This window comes from Spea bombifrons, chromosome 5 (genome assembly GCF_027358695.1).
Source record: "Spea bombifrons isolate aSpeBom1 chromosome 5, aSpeBom1.2.pri, whole genome shotgun sequence".
Taxonomy (NCBI): Eukaryota; Metazoa; Chordata; class Amphibia; order Anura; family Pelobatidae; genus Spea; species Spea bombifrons.
Genome location: NC_071091.1, coordinates 40502354 through 40523243, shown reverse-complemented (window position 1 = coordinate 40523243; position 20890 = coordinate 40502354). Strand labels below are relative to the sequence as shown.

The following is a 20890-nucleotide window of genomic DNA, read 5'->3' as shown; positions in this document are numbered from 1 at the left end:
CCCCGAGGACGTATGAATAAAGTTCGTTTAAACAAATAAAAAAACAGCATTATGTTCTTCTCTTATAGCAAATAGAGCTCAGGTATATGTGGAGAAAAGAAGAGGAACCCGCGGACCAGGAAACGGAAATGAGTAAAAAATGAATAAAAATATATAAACTGTACATGAGTGTATATGTGTCTTTACTATTAAACGATATCCATGGATTTTATTCATTTGATTTTCTCCTGAAGAAGCCAACTGTGTTTGGTGAAACGCGTTGAGATTGATACTACTACTATCTTTTGTTGGAGATTGAGACTTCCATTTCCTTTCGTTGGATATTTTATATTGTGCCTTTTAGCATAACATTATCGGTTATGCCAACATTCTTGTGAGTTTACGAGCTTCTTTATATTAAACATAAGCTTTGTAATACTGCACCATTGGTTTCCTTATTTGCTTTCCAGATTTCAAGAAGATTATCTTCCATCTGATGGGCCTTCTTTACATATCACTTTTGTGAGTGCAATATATCATTTATCACATCACTATATTTGATTGTACTACACTATTGTGTTGTTATTTTTCTCCACATGTTTATGCGCCTCTCTTTCTGATATTCTGTTGCTGGACACTTGTGAGAAGTGTTGTTCCAGGGAGCTGCAGAACGTGTAGGAGTATTTTTATTTTTATTATTATTTTTCACCCACATTATTTCACATTTTATTTATTTTCACGTGAAGGTGTTTTTTCGTTTCCAATATGTTCCCCAACTGCCCGGTGGCCATGTCTCCTTTTCCACAGCTCTGCTTCTTTTCTTGCCTTCTCTTGTTCTTCTGCCTTCTTCTGTCATTCGCTTCACCCCAGTATCAACTCTGTTAACCAGGCCTCCCAGAGCCCTTCATTTAAAAGGGGGAGAGGGTGTGCGCAGAGGCTTTGCTTTTCTAATTGAGCTCATACTGCGGAGAAGCAGACTAAAAAACAAGGCAGAAGAAACAAGAAGAGACTTTTGCAGAAAAAAATGCACAGCAGGGGTGAATGGAGTGTACAGTATATGTGTGTGGGGGTATTGCCTGGCTCTGCTGGCAAAAATAATGTTTATTAATTTGCAGGTCCACCTTAAAGGATAGAAGACACCAGTACATTCCCAGTTCAGTTGTATATTTATATCCCAGGGAGTGGGGATAGACATGCAGCATATCCACACAGTAAAGATCAGTAGAGTTTCAGAGCTACATAATGATATCCTAGGTCAGTGATGGGCAACCTTTTTGGCGTGGTGTGTCAAAAATCGGCAAAAAATAGTTTAAACTACAAAAATGGTACAGCATAACACCCATCACTCTCACACACTTACCAATCCGCATTTACCAATCCACACATACCAATCCACATGCATACCAATCCACACGCATACCAATCCACACATATATACCAATCCACACACATACCAATCCACACACATATACTAATCCACACACATACCAATCCACACATACCAATCCACACACATACACCAATCCACACACATACACCAATCCACACACATACCAATCCACACACACATACACCAATCCACACACATACACCAATCCACACACATACACCAATCCACACACATACCAATCCACATACATACCAATCCACACACATACACCAATCCACACACACATACCAATCCACACACATATACCAATCCACACACATACCAATCCACACATATACCAATCCACACATATACCAATCCACACATATACCAATCCACACACATACACCAATCCACACACATACACCAATCCACACACACATACCAATCCACACACACATACCAATCCACACATACACCAATCCACTCTCACTGTATGCTTTCCTACCTTTCCTCTTTTCTCCTTACAGCTCCTTTTCCTGCTCTTCGCTCCTCTTCTTCTTCAGTTCTTCTGTCTTCTTCCGAGGGCACGGGGTTCAGAGGGCACGGACAGTGGTGGGCGCGGCTTCAGTGTTGTGCGCCGGGATCTGACAACAAACCCCGGCGCACAACAGCTGTTGCCGCGCGGATCGCAAGGGAGCGGTATCGGAGGTCTTTAACAGACCTCCGGCTCCCTTGAGTGATTTTAAACCAGGTTCAAGGGAGATCCTTGAACCGGCTAGTTAATCAGCTAGAGGAGTGATAACGACTTGGCTTGGTGATGTATAACTGTATTGACACTTGACACTATAGCATTGATTGCTGTGATATTGATTTGATTGTTTAACTCGTTTTACACACACATATTTACATTGTCAGACACCAGCAAGTGTCTGTATTAGCAAGGTAGAAGGAGCCCAGAATGCAGGACTACCGGAGGTATGAGGAACAGTCCAGAATAGTAGTGGTGATAGGGTACGAGTAAATAAATCAGGTTGAGGCAGCACTCAAATAACGTAGTCAGGTCACAGGCAGAGATCAGGTATAGGCAGCAATCAATAGCGTAGTCAGGTCACAGGCAGAGATCAGGTTCAGGCAGCAATCAAATAGAGTAGTCAGGTCACAGGCAGAGATCAGGTTCAGGCAGCAATCAATAGTGTAGTCGGGTCACAGGCAATGGTCGGGCAACAGATAGGGACAATCAGGATACAAATAGGGAAAGGAGCACAGTACTGGGAACACCGTGTAGGGCACGGAGCATCTCAGAATATCTGAGCACCGACATAAGGGAGCTTGGAGGTTTTATAGAGGTCACGTCTAGATCTCCACCCTCCGTTCCGCCCCCAACCACCTCTTTCCGGGGGAATCCTCTACCCCCACTCCTCCCCCTCCCTCCTGCACACAGATAGCAGGAGGAGAAGCACTCAGAGCGGCGTGCCGAAGCGCCGCCCCCTTCATAGGGACCTGGACCGCGTAGCCGACGTGGACGCGGGGAGTGAAGAACACGCTGCCGGTGCCAGGGACCAGGAGCCTGCTGCGAGCTGACGCGGTCTACCCTGGGAGATACGTCCCGGACCTCGGACGGGGCGTACCGTACGCCGGACAGTACGTGCCTGACAGAGCCCCCCTCCCAGACGACCCCTCCGGGGGCGTTCAAGTTTGGGACGATCAGGGTGGTTACGGTGGAAAGCATGGAGCTTGGTGGGAGCATGGATATTACTTATAGGTTCCCAGGAACGATCCGTCACCCCATAGCCCTTCCAATGTATGAGATATTCCAAACGGCCGTTTTTTACTCGGGAGTCGAGAATGTGCTGAACCTCGTATTCATTCTCTCCTGCAATCTCCACAGGAGGCGGAGGAGGAGGATCTGACGAGGGTCTCCAAGGTTTCACGAGGGAAATGTGGAAAACAGGGTGGATACGGTATTTATTGGGTAGCTGGAGACGGACCACAGCGGTACCAACCATCTCAAGGACGGAAAAAGGACCAATGAAACGAGGACCAGGTTTCTCCGAGGGACAGGATAGACGGAGATGTGTAGTGGAGAGCCATACTTTGTCTCCTTTTTGGTAGCACGGGGTTGGAGAGCGGAGACGGTCGACATAGGTCTTGTATGTCTCTTGGGCTTTAAGGATGTTGGTTCGTATGGTATTAAAGGACCGGATGAGATGCTGAAGTCTGGTTGCAGCCTCAGGCACTGAATCGGATGTAGGAGCAGCTGGCAGGGAAGCAGGGTGATACCCAAAGTTGGCAAAAAATGGAGAACAGCCAATAGTCCTTTGTGTTTGGTTATTATAGGCATATTCCGCTGTAGGCAACAATTGGACCCAGTCATCTTGAAGATAGATTATATAGCAACGTAAATATTGTTCGAGTATTTGATTAACCCGTTCAGTCTGCCCGTTGCTCTGGGAATGAAAGGAGGAGGAATAGTTGGGCTGTATTTGTAGTCCTTTGCAGAAGGCACGCCAGAAACGGGAGGTGAACTGTGTCCCACGGTCCGTTGTGATTGAGCGGGGTAAGCCATGAAGACGGAAGATCTCTTTGAGGAATAATGTGGCTGTTTCAGAGGAGTTGGGTAGACCTTTGGCTGGTAAGAAGTGGGCAATCTTGGTGAACCGATCCACCACTACCAAGATGGTTGTATAACCATGTGAATCAGGTAAGTCTACAATAAAAATGAACCAAAGATGTATGGGGCGCAGGAATATATGTAGGGAAGAAAAAATAACACAATATAGTATAGATGATATGTGCAAAAAAAATAAAAAGTGATGTATTGCACTCACAAAAAGAAAAGGTAATTCTGACCCATCAGCATGGAGTAAGATAAATTCTTTAATTCTCTTCGTATCTAAAAAATCTAAAAAAACAAACTAAAATAGTGCAATATCTTCAAGTCAAATACAAATTGTCCAGAAAAATGAAGAATCAAGTGTTAAAGATTGTGGAGTATGCAAACGTTGTTGATTATCTGTTGCTATATCACTGAGATAAAGAGATCATAAGGAATCCAGGGGGGTTAAAAGCTAATTAAAATGAATTATTATGATGGATCAAGTGTTAGGAAGCATAATATATAAGTACATTGTTGATGAAATGTATAAAGTGTGTAAATAAGTGTCTGAATGTATTTATTCCATATGGCTGGCTTGCCTAAAAGAATTAAATCAATTATATATTTTAATGTGATTAGTGTGAATATATTGTGATGGATAAATTAAAATAAAATAAATAAATTAAATTAAATTATTGTAGTGATTATTATTGTAAATCAATGAAGCTAATGGTACTAGTGTGGTATAGTGAATGGACTTCCTGGAATGCTATGTATAAAGAATGGTTGTCCTTCAGAATATAAAGTGGTGTGAAAGTGTGAATTTTAAACTTGGATGTGTGATTAATTGACTGGTGTAATAAATAGTATTATGAAATTATTATACACATTGTATTATTAAATATATTCAATAAATATAGATAAAACATTCTATATAAATATATACTATGAAATCATTAAAATTATACACTAAAATCTACAATAAAATCCATTGAAATATCAGTCCATGGTCGGTCAGGTCAGTAGAGGTTAAAGGAGTCAGGCAGGTCGTTGCCGTGAGGTCTTGGAGGTGGTTTGTGAATGAGTGTGTGTGTGATAGCATGGATGTGTAAGGGGGGGGTAGCATGGCATAGGGAGGCTGTACTCAAACTCCTATCATCCCCAGGTTCCAGCATGTACTGGCTGCCTTGGCTTGATAGGAGTTTGATTGCTGTTAGCAGATATATATATATATATTTATATATATATATATATATATATATATCTGCTATCTCCAGAAATGCCTTTTAACCCCCTATATGCCACTCTGGCATATAGGGGTTAAAAGGCATATCATGGGGCAGAGTGGCATATAGGAGGGTATAAGACATTTCTGGAGGCAGAGTGGCATACGGATTACTTCCTGACGTACAGGAGGAGGCACAAAAATCTTGTCGCGGAAGTAAAGCAACCCCTCCTTTCGAGTACAGAAACGAGGGGCAGTAAATCTCCCAGGTGCTATGGTAACGGAGTCTCTTCCACATAGACAGAAAGGATGCTAAAAAATGGCCCTTGTGTAAGATGGTCTCGTCGATGTCAGGTGTACTCTCAGATCCTTCGGCCATACGTGACAGGGCATCCGCTTTGCCATTCTTAGAGCCTGGACGATATGTGATGTTGGGAAATCGACTAAAAAAAAACAAGGCCCAACGAGCCTGGCGAGGTTTTAGCCGTTTAGCCGTGCAGAGATACTCCAAGTTACGATGATCGGTATACACCAGTACAGGATGGGTGGCACCTTCCAAATGATGTCTCCACTCTTCAAGGGCAGATTTCAAGGCAAGTAATTCACGGTCGCCGACATCGTAATTTCTCTCGGGAGGAGTCAGTCTCTTAGAGAAAAAAGCAACTGGGTGTACAGTGTTCTGAGGGTCACTTCTTTGAGAGAGTATAGCCCCTATCGCAGAATCAGAAGCGTCTACTTCCAAAATATGGGGATTAGAGGGATCAGGAAAAGCAAGGATAGGTGCCGAGGTGAAGAGACGCTTGAGACGATCAAAGGCATCTTGAGCGGAAGAAGTCCAGACGAATCTACCCTCCTTTTTGGTCAAAAGTGTAAGGGGTTGTATTACTTTAGAGAAATCACGGATGAATTTCCAATAGAAATTAGCGAAGCCTATAAAGCGTTGTACTTATTTCTTGTTGGAAGGACAAGACCAAGAAGTGATGGCCTGAACCTTTTTGTCATCCATTTGGATCCCTTGGGGGGTTAGAAGGAAACCGAGGAACTCCACTGTGTTTGTTTCGAAGGCACATTTCTCCAATTTAGCATAAAGATTGTTTTCACGCAACCGGATGAGAACCTTGTGCACATGTTCTCTATGCTCTTTCGGGGTCTCTGAGTATATCAATATGTCATCCAAGTATATAACAACGAAGACATCCAGATAGTCCCAGAATACATTATTCAGGAAATGTTGAAATGTCGCTGGGGCACTGCATAAACCAAATGGCATCACGGTGTACTCAAAATGTCTGTACCGTGCCCGAAAGGCAGTCTTCCACTCGTCTCCCTTTCTTATCCGTAGCAAATTGTAGGCCCCACGCAGGTCAAGCTTGGTATAAATATGGGCAGAGCTAAGGCGATCCAAAAGTTCGGGTATCAATGGCAAAGGATAGCGGTTCTTTATTGTAATGTCATTAAGAGCGCGATAGTCTATACAAGGACGCAGACTCCCATCTTTTTTCCCCACAAAGAACATCCCTGCACCGGCTGGGGAAGTAGAAGGTCTTATAAACCCTTTATTAAGAGCATCATCAATATAGTCTTTTAAAATTCTGAGTTCAGGGCCCGAGAGAGGATAAATGCGTCCATACGGAATAGGTGCACCAGGGAGCAAGTCAATAGGACAGTCGTAACTGCGATGAGGCGGGAGCTTGTCTGCACCTTTCTTTTCAAAAACATCGAAAAAGTGTGGTAGGCAGAAGGGATACCCGGCATTATCTTGTTGACAGGTTGTGACTCTAGAGAAAGCAACTGTCCACGTGGAGGAGCGGGTTGACACAAACAAGTAGTTCTGCAATGGATGGAGGAGAAGGAGAGTGTTACCAGAGGCCAGAGGATTACCGTCGACCAGGTGAATATGAAGAGCTCTAGACTTGGTGAGACGAGGTATCCGATGCGCAGAAGCAAATGCAGAATCCATGAAGTTCACGCTGGCACCGGAGTCCACCATGGCCGACGTGGTGACGGAACCCTCAGTCCACTCCGAACTTAGAGGGTCTCACGGGGCACTCGCGGAGCAAATGGCCTGCCTTGCCGCAGTAAAGGCAGAGATTCAATGTCCTTCTTCTGGAATGCTCCATGGCAGAAAGTGGTCCCCGAAAGAGACCTATTTGCATAGGTTCCTCCATGGAGGGAGCAAAGGACTGAGGGGGTCGGACAACAGCTGGAGCAGGAGCCTGGTAGAGCCGACGCCTTGGAAGGCTGGATCCCATGGTACGTTCTTGTCTACGCTCACGCAAGCGACGATCTATCTGAATGACCACGAGTCCACGAGTAACTCCAGGGAGGTAGGAATGCCAATGCGTGCCAGTTCATCTTTCAAAGGATCCGAAAGACCTAAACGGAACTGATCGAGGAGGGCAGCCTCGTTCCACATGGATTCAACAGCAGCTTGACAGAAGTCCGTAACATACTGGTCGCCTACCTTGCCTGAGGTGGCGCAGTGTGTTCTGGGCAGTAGCTGCTCTTAGTGGATCATCATAGATCTTGGTTAAAGCTGTCTGGAATGTGGACCAGGATTCAAGGACCGAGTCATTAGTACGGAGTACGGCTGTGGTTCGCCTGCTAGTAATGTAATTACTGTGTGTACTTTAGCACGGTAAGAGGCAAAGGTGCGAGGCTTCAGTGTAAACATCACTTGGCAAGCAGTAAGAAAAGTCCGGAATTGGGACCTATCCCCGGAAAATTTGTCAGGCATTGCGATATGAGGTTCGGGGTCCATAGCCCCTGCAGGTGCGAAAGTATTAGACGGATCCAGGGCCGGTGGTGCAGAGCGTCCGGATCGAAGTTCCTGTAGCTGATACCGGAGATCAGCCACTTCCGCCAAATGCTCTGAAAAATAACCCTCGTCTTATAATCGAGGTCGTCTTCTAATTAGACGTCAAAAAATGTCTGCTGGGGCCAGGCTGCTTACCGGTGCTTTGGTCCCGAGCAGCGTCTCTTCTATTCAGGAGGCTAGCAAAGTGCCACATAATTCTGCCTCCCCCTCCTTCCTCTGGGGGTGGGGCCAGAGAAGTTGCTCGCACAGCTGGGCCCCTGCAGAAGTCTTCAAGTGAGAGATCTGCAGTTCAGGTAATGGGGTGGGGAAGGGTTTTTGTGATTAATGTGTGAAGTATGTGTGATTAATGGAATGAATGAGTATTTAAATGTTTGTGAATGAGTGTGTGTGTGTGAAAGCATGGATGTGTAAGGGGGGGTAGCATGGCATAGGGAGGCTGTACTCAAACTCCTATCATCCCCAGGTTCCAGCATGTACTGGCTGCCTTGGCTTGATAGGAGTTTGATTGCTGTTAGCAGATATATATATATATATTTATCATGTCCTGATGAAAGTCAGCAATGACTGAAACGTCGACTTGACTTTGAATAAAATGAAATTGTCAATTTAAAGACCTGGAGTGCTGACCATCTTTTGAAAATGTTTTGTATGAAAACTGCTGGTTACTAGCACCGGGCTTGGAATATTCGGAATGGTGTGCAATGGACTCTGTGAGTAAATGTAAAAAAAAAAAAAAAATATATATATATATATATATATATATATCTGCTATCTCCAGAAATGCCTTTTAACCCCCTATATGCCACTCTGGCATATAGGGGTTAAAAGGCATATCATGGGGCAGAGTGGCATATAGGAGGGTATAAGACATTTCTGGAGGCAGAGTGGCATATAGAGGGTTAAAAGGCACATCATGGGGCAGAGTGGCAAATAGGGTATAAGGCATTTCTGGGGCAACTTGGCAAATAAAAGGAAATAAAAAAAAAAATATATATATATATATATATATATATATATATAAATAGTCTTATATTCAGGCATTTTGTTTTTTTCCTAAATTAATATTTAGATTTTGGGGGGTCGTCTTATAATCAGGGTCGTCTTATAATCGAGCAAATATGGTATGTCAGACACCAGCAAGTGTCTGTGTAAGCAAGGTAGAAGGAGCCCAGAATGCAGGACTACCGAAGGTATGAGGAACAGTCCAGAATAGTAGTGGTGATAGGGTACAAGTAAATAAATCAGGTTGAGGCAGCACCCAAATAACGTAGTCAGGTCACAGGCAGAGATCAGGTACAGGCAACAATCAATAGCGTAGTCGGGTCACAGGCAGAGATCAGGTTCAGGCAGCAATCAAATAGAGTAGTCAGGTCAAAGGCAATGGTCAGGCAACAGATAGTGACAATCAGGATACAAATAGGGAAAGGAGCACAGTAGGGCTGCAACTAACGATTATTTTAATAATCGATTAATCGGCCGATTATTTTTTCGATTAATCGATTAATCGGATAAAATAAAAAAATATTTAATAATTTAATGAAATGCCCTGCACCCACCCACACTCTGCCCCATCAGTTTCCCACCCGGCTCTCTCTCTCTCTCTCTCTCTCTCTCTCTCTCTCTCTCTCTCTCTCTCTCTCTCTCTCTCTCTCTCTCTCTCTCTCTCTCTCTCTCTCTCTCTCTCTCTCTCTCTCTCTCTCTCTCTCTCTCTCTCTCTCTCTCTCTCTCTCTCTCTCTCTCTCTCTCTCTCTCTCTCTCTCTCTCCGTACCTCCGCTACCGCATCGTTTCACTTACAACGTTCAACCGCAAAACTTTATTCAAATCTTCATCGTTCACGCGCGTCACATCCGTCATTACGTAACTTCAAGCAGACGGACACTACAGAGCTCTGCAGCAGAAACGGGGGAACGCTGGCGGAGGTAAGTGAAAGGAGCCGAGCGCTCCAACGACGAATCCATCACTCGATTAATCGATAACGGAAATCGTCGACAACGATTCCCGTTATCGATTATTATCGATTTTATCGATTCGTTGTTTCAGGTCTAGAGCACAGTACTGGGAACGCTGTGTAGGGCACAGAGCGTCTCAGAATATCGGAGCGCCGACATAAGGGAGCTTGGAGGTTTTATAGAGGTCTCAGACGTGACGCCTGACGTCACGTCTAGATCTCCACCCTCCTGTAAGACGGCACCAGAGGGTAGAATCCTCTATCCCCACTCCTCCCCCTCCCTCCTGCACACAGATAGCAGGAGGAGAAGCACTCAGAGCGGGGTGCCGAAGCGCCGCCCCCTTCATAGGGACCTGGACCGCGTCGCCGACGTGTTCCCCGGCTCCCAGCGTGGACGCAGGTAGTGAAGAACACGCTGCCAGAGTCGGTGCCAGGGACCAGGAGCCTGCCGCGAGCTGACGCGGTCTACCCCGGGAGGTACGTCCCGGACCTCGGACGGCGCGTACCGTACGCCGGACGGTACGTGCCTGACATACATACATATATGTTTGCATACACAACTATTTTCTGTCTTCTGTAGTAAGAGTTCTATAATAAAGTTTTGCTTGATCAAATTGCTGTTTGTTGTGCTGTCATTCTCTATCCTCATTGATTGGACAAAACACTCAAAAAGATCAGCTGCTATTTAAGAGCTGGCAACACTTCCATAACATTTGAGAGGGAAGGAGAGGGAGTACTCAGCTACAGCAGACAAAGGAAGCAAACTAAATAGAACAATTCACATATTTTTCATTCATTTTCGTTTCGTTGGGATCTCTACTTGTTTTAAAAGAGTTGTACAAATTCACAAATTTGCAAAATTCGTTAAAATTAAAGTTTGCATGCTGCACAAGTCTTGTATTTAACATGTTATAGAGCTGTTTAAAATTTTACTCTTTACAGCTGTCATTTGTTTTACCTCATTTTGGACCTGGCAGTATGTTGTAACAGTTGTAAAACTGCATAGATAAAATGTTACTATCAAATTAACTGCAGTGTATGTATTTGAAAAGTCATATCATACCTAGTATACAAGCATGCACATTTATGCAGTATCAATTTAAGGAAGAGAGACAAAATACAGGATGATGAATATGTAAGGGGTGCTACAAGTTCATTCTTTATCTAGCAGATTGGATTTACTACTGTCTATGCGATTACTTATTTTTACAAAAAGGATCAGATGAAAGAATAGCTAGATAGAATGTCTTAAACTCTTATATTTCCATTGTAACTGTCAGGGTCCATCCAGGCTGCGGAGCTGCATATCTGTTTTTCCCTGCCTTGCCTCAGTTCCCATGTTTTGCTGTGGTCCACTCCTGGATTTCCATATGCTCTGTCCTGAACCTCTGATTCCTTGATTCTAGTTCTGCTCTTTGCTTCAGCTCTGTTTCCTTTATAAGTTGTGCCCCACCTGTGTGTTCTGTTTCTCAGTCTGTAGTCTAAAGGTATGTCTTAGTGCTATGTGTTTGGGTTTCATGTTTGTTTGTTTGTTTAGTTTATCAGTACTTTCGTATGCAGGGCTTAGCATTAGGACCCACCGTCATTGGAGTACTTTGGCGTAGTGGTGGGCTAAGCATACTATGGCCATATGATGTGACGGAATCTCCAATTGTTATCTCATGGTCCTAGGCTAGTTCCTGTATTCATGTTTGTCTGTCTCTTATGTACCTTTACCCTCCTTCCCTGAATCATCTGAGGATTTCGGTTCCTCTCTCCTCTCCCCATGTCCCAGTTAAGATGTCCTTTCCTTGCTTAAAGGAGAAGCGTCCGAGGATTCCGGCTCCTCACTCCTTCCCCTGTGTTCCTTGCCTTGTTCCCTGTCTTTTGTTGTGCCCTGTATCATGTATGTCTTGTATGGTTATGTTCCTTGCTCGGTCTCCCTGTTCCTTGCTCTGTGCTCCTTGCTCCTTGCTCTGTCCTTGCTCGCTACGTTTCTGTTGATACTCTGCTTAGCTTCCATACTCCCTGCTTGCAGCATCCTGCACATGATTCCAGTGCTACATTTCATGCCTGCTCCAGGGTGCCTGCAGGATATCTCCAAGTTGTGTTTGTTTTGTCAGATCCAAGTTTTGTTCGGAGTTCCACATCCAGCCAAGTTTCGTTCTGCTCTGTTCTGGACTACATCCGCTGCTATGTCAGGGCGCTGGTATGTGGCTGCACAACCCTAGGTGATCAACACCCGGTTGAGTGCAGTCACCCTGCACCAGGCCCTGTCCTGACTCCACTACTGCGCAATACCTCCTGAACTCTATCTTTGGGCGCTCTGGGTCTTTACAGTCATCTGTATGGACCCGGTTTCCTGACAGTAACCCCTTCTGGACCAGGACTGTTTTAACATTTTTGTGGCGCTTGTGTTTAGCTGTAATTTTCTTCTCTCTAATTTAATGAACCCACACAGGTTACAATATGGTTTTTTTTTCAGAATTAGAAGGGCTTTCTTTCGGTACCGTTATTTTGATCATATATAATTTCCTATAAAAAATGTTTTCTCACGTTTATTTGAAAAATCCTTTACTCATATATGAAAGCTAATGAGAAAACATGCTAAGTAGATTCTACAATTTGTCCTGAGCTTAAAAACACGCAATGTTTTGGTTACTTTGCAAATTATAGGACAATAAATACAAATAGCATTTTGCGATTTCAAAACCATTTTTTTCGAATCTGGTAATCCTGTCCCCCATGACCTATTTGGGACATCTTTGAAGCCGGTCAGTTCAATTTACAGTAATCAAACCATATATTTTTGAAAACTAGACACCCTGGGGTATTTTAAATGCTGGTAATTTTACACTTTCCATGCACAAATTTTACTACCAGCCTTTGTCAAACTTTGTGCTAGTAATTTTTTTTTCCACACAAATTGTACTTCAGGTATAAATTTACAGCTCCTGGTATATGTCACTTCAAAACAACAATACAATATTTGACAGCAACATCTCCTAAGTACAGTGCCACTTATGGTTTGTCAGGTTATTTGGGGGCTAAAATTTGGGACAAGCACAATTCAGTTTTTTAACTTGGAATTTTGACATCTGGTCCTTCTGCCCAATTTCTTTTTTGGGACATCTTTCATACCGGCCAATTCAGTTTACCCCAACCAAACCATATATTTTTGAAAACTAGACACCCCAGGGTATTTTAAATAGTGGTATTTTAACTTTCCATGCACTAATTCAGGTTTGAACTTATAGCTCCTGGTATATGTCACAGCCAAACACCCCAATATATTTTCAGCAAAAGTACAGTGATACCTCCATTGCATAGGTTTGTCTGGTTATTTGAGGGCTAAAAGGCCACATTTGGGAGGTGCACATTTTTTTGATATCCTTATTGGGAACGTATTTGATCCAGGCCAATTCAATTTACCCCATCAAACCATATATTTTTTAAGATAGACACCCCATGGGTATTTGAAATGTTAGTATTTTAACTTATTTAATGCCAGGGTTTTTTGGAAGATACAGAGCTAATTTTAGCACTTGCTCATAAAAAAAAGACCTTAGATTTTGTTGGAACTGGATGATTACCCTGATGGTGCCATCACTGCATAATTATTTTTAAATGTTACCACATTTTTATACATTTTATTAACCATTTACATTTTTTTATACTTTTTTATTTTTTACTATTCACATTGTGATTAAAAAGCTGGGCTCCATTGACTTGCATGGTTGAATGAAGTACCTGTATTCATTAATATTATTAATATTCAAATTTTGGGGGTCGTCTTATAATAAGCAAGTATGGTAAATCCTTCCCTGGGCATCATCAATGAGGCACCTGTGTGTCAGGTATAGCAGGGGTTAATAGAAACATGGTTTCTAACTCTCCTCCCCGTGATCCCTCTGCACCGATCACACTGTTACCTCTGTAGGGAGATGCATAGAGATCACAGCGTCTGTGCCTCATCGGAGGACAGGATTTCCCCTGCAGGGAATGCGCGATCGGCGTTTAAAAATGTAACAGTTTTCCCGCTTTCATGCCGGAAGCTGTTTCATGAGATCAGGCAGCAGAAAGCCGGCAATGCTGGCTTCTGCTGTCAGGGGGTTGTCCAGGCAGCCTGCCGTACAGTGGCAGGGCAGTGTCCCAGCCGCTGCAAGAAGGGCAGGATGTACCAGTACGTCCATAGGGGATTCTTGGGATGCATTTTTTTGGACAATAACCTGGTTGCATAAGTGTGCACACCCTCTTATAACTGGGGCTTTGGCTGTGTTCAGAATTAACCAATCACATTCAAACTCATGTTAAATAGAAGTCATTACACACCTGCCATCATTTAAAGTGACTTTTAAAAAGGCAAATTTCAATAAGATAAGGGCAGCTTTATAACGTATCGACTGGCATAAACTCTTTAGTGATAAAGATAAAAAAAATGGAGTATCTTCAAACAAATATTAAAAAAGGTACACTTCTCAGTATGTACCATTGTGTAATAAATATAAAAGAAACAGATTGAAACCAATCTGTGGGGAAGTAAACCAAGCAATTCAAAATAAGAAAATGGCTTTTAAAGCATTTAAATCATACAAATCAGAGGCATCTTATAATAGATATATGGCCAATAATGCATGCAAAAAGGTGATCGGATGGGCTAAACTAGAAAATGAGAGAGGGATAGCCAAAGAGCGCAAAACCTGATTGGATGACTCAAACAAGGTGCTGCAGCAACTAAAGAAAGTCAATGTCAATAAAGCTCCGGGGCCTGATGGTATTCACCCACGAGTACTTGAGCTTGTGCAAAATTGGAAAATTTGCCTTCTTTTGGATCAACAGCAAGAAATAAACAGATATGAGAAGGGCTGAACTTCATGGACGCATGTCTTTTTTCAGCCTATCTAACTATGTAACTATGATTAATCACAAATAAAGTTCAGCTGTTCTAGTAGGATTTACCTGACATTTGCTTAGTTGCATTTCAGAGGAAAAGCCATGGTGCGCAGAGAGCTTCCAAAGCATCGGAGGGATCTCATTGTTGAAAGATATCAGTCAGCACAAGGGTACAAAAGAATTTCCAAAGCATTAGATATACAATGGAACACAGTGAAGACAGTCATCACCAAGTGGAGACAATATGGCACAACAGAGACATTACCAAGAACTGGACGTTCTGCCAAAATTGATGAAAAGACGAGAAGAAAACTGGTTAGGGAGGCTTACAAGAGGCCTACTGCAACATTAAAGGAACTGCAGGAATTTGTGGCAAGTACTGGCTGTGTGCTATATGTGACAACAATCTCCTGTATTCTTCATATGAATGGGCTATGGGGTAGGGGGGCAAGACGGAAGCCATTTTTTACAAAAAAAAAAACATCCAAGCCCGGCTGAAGTTTGCAAAAACAAAAAGCATGTGGGAAAATGTATTATGGTCTGATAAAACCAAGGTTGAACTTTTTGGCCATAATTCCTCAAGGTATGTTTGGCGCAAAAACAACACTGCACATCACCCAAAGAACACCATACCCACAGTGAAGCATGGTGATGACAGCATAATGCTTTGGGGCGGTTTTTCTTCAGCTGGAACTGGGGCCTTAGTCAGGGTGGAGGGAATTATGAACAGTTCATACCAGGCAATTTTGGCACAAAACCTTTAGGCATCCGTCAGGAAGCTGAAGTTCACCTTACAGCACGACAACGACCCAAAGCACACATCCAAATTCACAAAAGCATGGCGTCACCAGAAGAAGATTAACATTTTGGAATGGCCCAGCCAGAGCCCACACCTGAATCCAATTGAACATCCATGGGGTGATCTGAAGAGGGCTGTGCATAGGAGATGTTCTCGCAATCTAACAGATTTGGAGTGCTTTGCAAAGAAGAGTGGGCATATATTGCAACGTCAAGATGTGCCGTGCTAATAGATTCCTACCCCAAAAAGACTGATTGCTGTAATAAAATCAAAAGGTGCTTCCACAAAGTATTAGTTTAAGGGTGTGTACACGAATGCAACCAGGTTATTGTGAGTTTTTTTTAAACAAAAAATCCCCCCTGAAAGATTTCAGCTTTTTTTGCAATTGTATTGTTCACGTTATAGGTCACATTAAAGGTGGTAAAAGTTTTTACATGATTTATCTTTGTCTCATTCTTTAAAATCGTTGTACCTACTGTTCCCGCTGGGGTCCAGCGTCATCTCGCTCACACGTCCTCTTTGTGTACTGTCGTGCGCTCGGCACGTACACGGAGGGGCGTGCACACTGAACGGTCACGCCCACTAGCCGCAGCGTGTCAGCGGCGATCGGGTAAACAAACCGCCGCTACACGCTCACGGCGCTTGAACAGTGCCTCTTCTGCCTGTGTGGCGCTTCCGCGTCACTTGCGGAGGTAACACAGACAGAAATTGTTTAGTGTTGCCATCGCGACGACTCTATTCAGTGCCTCGGTCGAGATTACGTCATCTTACCTTTGATTGGTCCACTCCCTGTTCTCCCGCCATTGGCTCTATTTAAACATCCTTGCCCAGTGTTCCAGTGCCGTTCAACAAGTCACTAGTACTGTACTCAGGGTTATTGTTGCTTTGTCTTTATTCGCTTGAAATCTTGTGTACCAGACCTCAGCTTTCGTTTTCCTGACATTGATCCTGTGCTGCCTGCCCCGACCTTGGCTGTTGTTTCCTGACATTGATCCTGCGCTGCCTGTCCCGACCCCGGCTTGTTTCGTCTTCGGTCCTCTGCTCTTGGGGCCTGATTTTTCTGTTTGCTCAGATTGATTGTACCGTCCCTTGGCGAGCACACACCATTCCTGCATGGTGGGTTCATCACCTGTGTTGCCTGAGCCGATGTAACAAAAATCACGAGCCTGGCATTTTAACAGGGGTGTGTAGACTTTTTATATCCACTGTATAGCATGGGTTAACACAGTATGCATTGAACATTACCTGCAATGTTATTCTCGTGAGGAGGCGGGATCTAAAACGAAGGATAGCATAGTGAACATAGATAGATTGTATTATGAGATGATGACACCGCAATGCGTAAGTGGTCACAGCGAGAATTATGGAGGACGAAGACTGAATTATGCCCACCTGAAAGAAGAGGATAAATTCTCGAAATACCGCAGCGACGAATAAAATATATATCTTTTAAAGAAATATATATTTATTCTTTAGTAACCCTTCTCTGCCTCTATTAAACACATCTACTTGAAGGAAAAGAAGAATACAGCTACCCCAAGGGTCTCATTTCCACGCAAAACATACGAGCAGTGGACTGCTTAACAAAGGGAGAGTTGCCATTGCTCACATTTAACTGAAATAGTTTTTAACTATATTACACTATACTGTGTTTTTTTTCCTTTCTGTTTTTTTATATATATACATTCATATGGAGTTGTATGTTTGGAATTTATAAGGTGCCATTTTATTTTATTTTTAACACTTGGGTGTAGGAAGCGCACGATGCTAAATTGATTGAATTTATTTGTCTATATTTCTGGTTAAGACAACTAGGTAGGGTGCAGCTGGTGTGGTGAGAGGCCCCATTCTGTGATCTGTCTGAATGCAGCAACTTCATGCTCTGCAAAAGCCTCATATGCAGGGATGGTGGAGGAGATAGGCCAGGATCCTCATAGTAGCCCTGTTTTTTTAAATGCTCCATCTTTCTTTGGAGTAGATTTACTTTTGACATTGGTGGGATTTGCCATTATTTATTAGACGCAATAATCTTCTGTTGTACACTCAAACTGATATATTAAGATCTAAAAGTGCCAATCCAATCTTTTAAGAATTTTAAGAATCTCAACAACAGATGAAAGGACTCCATTCAAAAATGTTTTTTGTTACAAAGTGATTTACAAAGCAAGGATCCCAACGCACGTTTGATATTTCTGTCTATTTTGGGAACCGGGAATAGAAGAGAAAAAGTACCTTGGAATTTCATCCCTTTTGGTACTGGCTCTATGTCCTTTTGTATAAAAGATCTTCAACCGCAGATTCTGGTTTGTTGCCATGATGACATGTATCCTGAGACCAGCAATCTTGAAATGGGGTATTGCCTATGGCATGTCTGTTTCTTATGGTATTCAGGGCCCAGCTGTCTGGCATGGATCTCTTCTCCATGGTCTTAGAAATGATACAGTCTTGCTCCAACGGGGGTATTTGATCGTCTGGCATCAGATGCTTTAGTTTGGATTGGAAGGAGGAGAATGTGCCTCCTCCACCACGTGTTTTACTTCTGCAAAACTGATTAGAACTCCTGTTGGTGTAAGGCTGGTAGCACTTATCTTCTGGTCTACTTGTTGTTCTTTGGGGATAACAAAATGTGTGACTCCAGCGCCTGTTCTGTTTCTGTGGTAGAGCTTTTTGTCCTTCTGACAGCTTTTTTTTTTCAGAGTATCCAAATGGGAGCCAAATAATTTGCCCTACTCATAAGGGATTGCACGTAGGCTGTTATTGCAGGTAATATCTAATGGTGTAAGCCAGGGCCGTCCAACATGCGGCCCGCGGGCCAAATGCGGTCCGCTAGACCTTGAGGTGCGGCCCGCTTGAGATCTGCAGCCAGGGCAACCGGAATCACAAGAACCGTGATATCACATGACTCTGCTCCAGTCCTGCTTCCTCTGTGCAGTACAAGAGAACGCAGAGGGAGGCCGCACCCCCTGCTGAACTCTGTGAGCGGCATCGAGAGCGCTAGTGCAGGTAATGGGGTGGGGAGGGTGTTTGAATGAGTATGCGTGATTGAAGGAATAAATCTGTGAATGAATGAGTATATGAATGAATGAGTGCGTGTGTGATAGCATGGATGAGTAAGTGCTGGAACCTAGGCATGATGGAACTGTGATTGCTGTTAGTAATCACACTCCTGTCATGCCAAGTCAGCCAGTACATGCTGAAACCTGGCTAGCTGCCCCCCTTGTGTATTGATGCTGCCAGCAGTATGGGGTCTGCACATCACTTACAGACAACCTATACCAGCATGTACTGGCTGACTTGGCATGATAGGAGCAATCACAGTCCCATCATGCCTAGGTTCCAGCATTTAATGGTTGCCTGGGTATGATAGGATGGGTTGCCTGACACTCCTATCATGCCATGTCATATTGTTGATTTTTTTGTCCAGTTGTGGTGTGTTACTTATTTTACTTTACGGTTTCGGCTAAGTGAACCCTGAATTTGCAGTTTTGGTCCAGAATTTTCATTTTGGTGCATCCCTAGAATAAATAGAAGTATTTCATTTTTAATTATCCTGAATCCTGAATTTGTAGTCACAAAACTTTCTAGGCCCAGGAATCAGTGAGAGGAAAAGTAAAGGTTTTGTTTAATTTACTTTATTTTAATCTGCATATTTTATTAAAGATTAAAGAAGTCTCTTAAATCTTAATCTTAAAGATTAAAGAAGATTAAAGAGGCCTCGTATTATACATTTGTATTATTTGAGCCTGTGACTAGCTTAGCGCACCGATATTTTTTCTTTTCCCTGTTTGCACATATTTGAGGTTGTTGGCTCCTCATCAGTTTGGTTGCAGCTTGCTGTCCAGGGGTTAATAGGGAGGAGGTTTAATTGCACCTCCCCCAACACATTAATAAGTTTTTGGTAGCAGTATAGACTGCTTTGTGTGCCCACTTTGTAGGAGATGAGAGTAGGTTCTCACCCTATTGAGAGTGTGCCTTGACGTGGCGGGTGAGCTTAATTATGCTTTGGCCAATTCATATAACCAAAACCTCTCATTTATATTATGTTTATATATTTGTTGCCAACTTTATTAGGGTAAGAAGACAGTTTTTGTTTTTTGTTTCTTGTACTAAGCCAGATTTTTTATGTTTTGGCTTATAACAGATAACTTCTGTACCTTTGTATAAGTAATATAGCTATAAAGCATATTTGTAACCATAGAATATGGATTTACAGTAAAAAAATTAACAGAGACTGAAACATCTGAGCTATAAAATGCTGCAAATCTGGACTGGTCCTTTTTCTGGGAGACAGGAACATATTGTGGTCATGTTACAGCATGTGACCCCCCACAGTAAAACCGAGGCTGCTCACAGGAGAGAAAGCTGCAGGAGCCGTGAGAGGTAAGCGAGGGTGGTATGTATAAGTATGTGTATATGTGAGCATGAATGTGCATCCATAAGTGTATACAAGCATGGATATATAATTGTGTGTATGAACATGGATGTGTAATTGTGTGAGCATGGATGTGTAATTGTGCGTGTGAGCATGGATGTGTAATTGTGTGTTAGTATGTCATACTCTACCCAGGCTGCGGAGCTGCAAGTTTCTGTTTGTTCCTGTCTTGCTACAGTTTTCCTGTCTTGCTGTGGTCCATTTCTGGATTTCCATATGTTCTGTCCTGAACCTCTGATTCTTGGATTCTAGTTCTGCTCTTTGCTTCAGCTCCTGTTTCCTTTATAAGGTGTGCCCCACCCGTTTGTTATGTTTGTCTCAGTCTGCAGACTAAAGGTCCTTCTCTGTTCTGTGTATAGATTCGATGTTCAGTTTCAGCTTTAGTTATTCAGTAGGCAGGGTTTAGGACCCACCCAATAGTGGAGCACTTTGGCGTAGTGGTGGGCTAAGCATACTATGGCCATATGATGTGAAGGAATCTCCAATTGTTATCTTATAGTCCTAGGCTAGTCCTCTTTGGTCCTGTGGTTTCTGTGTACTCTTGTCATGTGTAGCCCGGTCAGTCTTGACAGCTCTGTGCTTTGTTGTTCTGCCTTGAAAGGTGTCCTGTATCCCCGGGAGAGGGGTGTCCTGCCCTGTATCCCCGCTAGAGGGGTGTCCTGTATCCCAGGTAGAGGGGTGTCCTGTCCTGAATCCCCAGTAGAGGGGTGTCCTGTCCTGTCGGATCTTGAGTATTCCTTGTCTTGTTCCCTGTTGTGCCCTGTATTATGTATGTCTTGTCTGGTTGTGTTTCTTGCTTGGCTCGCTATGTTTCATCTATTACTCTGCTTAGCTTTCATACTCCCAGC

General features: G+C 43.3%; 1 protein-coding gene across 1 annotated transcript in view; it reads right to left on the bottom strand.

Annotated features, from left to right (window-relative positions):
* STAC (SH3 and cysteine rich domain) overlaps positions 1-20890 on the bottom strand; it is a 222487-nt gene that overhangs the window by 132265 nt on the left and 69332 nt on the right. The gene's annotated exons all lie outside the window — the stretch shown is intronic.